The sequence below is a fragment of the Sinocyclocheilus anshuiensis genome, unplaced genomic scaffold (assembly GCF_001515605.1).
Source record: "Sinocyclocheilus anshuiensis isolate Anshui unplaced genomic scaffold, SAMN03320099.WGS_v1.1 scaffold222, whole genome shotgun sequence".
Lineage (NCBI taxonomy): Eukaryota > Metazoa > Chordata > Actinopteri > Cypriniformes > Cyprinidae > Sinocyclocheilus > Sinocyclocheilus anshuiensis.
In genome coordinates, this window is record NW_015542408.1 from 2,546,447 (window position 1) to 2,548,643 (window position 2,197).

The 2,197-nt window shown below is 36.7% G+C and overlaps 1 protein-coding gene across 2 annotated transcripts in view; it reads left to right on the top strand.

Moving 5' to 3' along the window:
- smyd3 (SET and MYND domain containing 3) overlaps positions 1–2,197 on the top strand; it is a 186,867-nt gene that overhangs the window by 160,089 nt on the left and 24,581 nt on the right. The gene's annotated exons all lie outside the window — the stretch shown is intronic.

Below are 2,197 nucleotides of genomic sequence, written 5' to 3' on the forward strand. Positions count from 1 at the left end.
GAATTCACTCACTTCACCTTAAAACAATAATTCACCTAAAAATACAAATTTGGGCATTACTTTCTCACACTTATTTTGTTCCAAACCTGTCTTACTTTCTTTCTTTTGCAGAACACAAACAAAAATATTTAGAAAAATGTATCTGTGGGTTGCTTTGGCCATACAATGAAAATCAAAATGGTCCAGTGTTATTTTAGACCCCAGTGACTTTTTGAAAATATCTTCTTTTGTATTGTACTGTACAGAACAAAGAAAGTCATACAGGTTTGGAACAGCATGAGTGAATGATTTTCTACTTTTGAAGTATCTCTTTAAATGCATTGCGAACGACATACAGAATTTGTGGCACGTGTGCTCAAACATGTCACTGGAATACACAAGTTCCCTGCAGGCTTATGTTGTGGTTATTTTGCACCTGCATTCAGGCATCCCATGCTAAATAACTCTGCGCTGAGCTCAAGAGAAGAGGCTTTATCCCTGCTGTTAACACCTACACAGCTGCTCAGACTGACCTCTGCTTGAGTCATCTGTCAGATACTGCAGATAAGAATAAACGGTCTTGCTCAGGGCTGCTGAGATGGAGACTTGGGTTTCATCCCTGCCTTCAGTTCCTTCTGGGTCTGAATCCAAAACAGTCAAAGCTTTTTCAGCTTGTATTTTTAGTAAGGTTTGGATTTTAGGACACCTGATATGTGTGGTGCAAACTCTGTTCATCCACCCATCAATCAATCAGCCAACCAACCAAATGTAAATCATTAAATGAATAGAGGTCTCAGGCACCAGAATATTGTAGAGACTTTAGTATTATGGAAATAAAGTAAAAATGGACACAAAATATTTTCTTAATGCATGTTGTTTAATGTGCATCCATGCATACAGCATATTAGTGTTCCGAAATTTGGGATCTAAAATAAAACCCATTCACTGCAGAGGATCCATTGGTGAGCAAGTGATGCAATATTAGAAACAGACTTATCTACATTTTGGATGACCTGAGGGTAAGTACATTTTCATTTTGGGGGGATCTATTGCTTTAATGCATCCCAAAGGATCTTGTATACTATTTAGAACTGATGACATGTGAATTGGAACACAGTCTATATTATCAACAGATTTGTAAAGGAGATACAGTATGGTGTAAATGTGAAAGAACAAAGAATACTAAACACAGAAAAAAAGTGGAGAAATCTATGGCCAGACAGCCTTCATGAACAGGAGAACATCTGTGACCTCCCACACGACTGTCAGCCTGAATCACATCTCCGGTCGCCGGAGGTTCTGGGAAGGTGATAACCTGAGCGCCCCTCCTGTACTTTACAGCACATACAGCTGCTATTGTTTTAGCGTGTCAGTGTGTCCTATTGCACTCACACAGGTTGTCAGATTACTGCAAAGCCGGTGAATCAACAAGTCCCTCTCATCAGAATGTCATCAGTGTAACACTTTACACACCTCACCTGTAATTACCTCATGCACCCCCTCCACACACACACACACACACGGGGTTTGATGGAGTGTGATGACGAGAAATGTGCTGAACAACAAAAACAGGAGAAAAAGACTAACTAGATTTTTATTGTTCTAATTTTCAGAAGAATATTTTTTAGGCAAAAAATTAGGTAAATATTATAAACACTTCCATTCAAAAGTTTGGGGTCTGTATGATTGTTTTTAAATAAATTAATACTTTTATTCAGCAGGAAAAATATAGAAACTCTTTGGTCATTTTTGAGCGAGATGCTAACGGTCTAATCAGATTCAATGATCTATGCTAAGCTACAGCTAAAAGTGCTACCGCTAGACCCGGAGATCGGCTGAATGGATTCGAAAATGGTAAAACTCAACTGTTTAACTAGGGGAGTTGGAAAATGAGCCTATTTTCAAAAATAGTGGAGTGTTCCTTTAAATCCACATTATATTATGTATAATATATAATAATTATTTGCTGAAAAAGCATGGATATATATGCATGTTTTTTTTCAGTGAATATTTACTATTTATATCATGTTTTCCCCAAACCTACAGTATATACAGATATTCACTGAAAAATCATGCACAATCCTTTTTTTTCTTTTTTTTAATAGTTTTTGACTGCACATTTTCTTGTTGTATCCTTATGAAGTATGTACAGGTGCATCTCAATAAATTAGAATGTCGTGGAAAAGTTCATTTATTTCAGTAATTCAACTCAAATTGT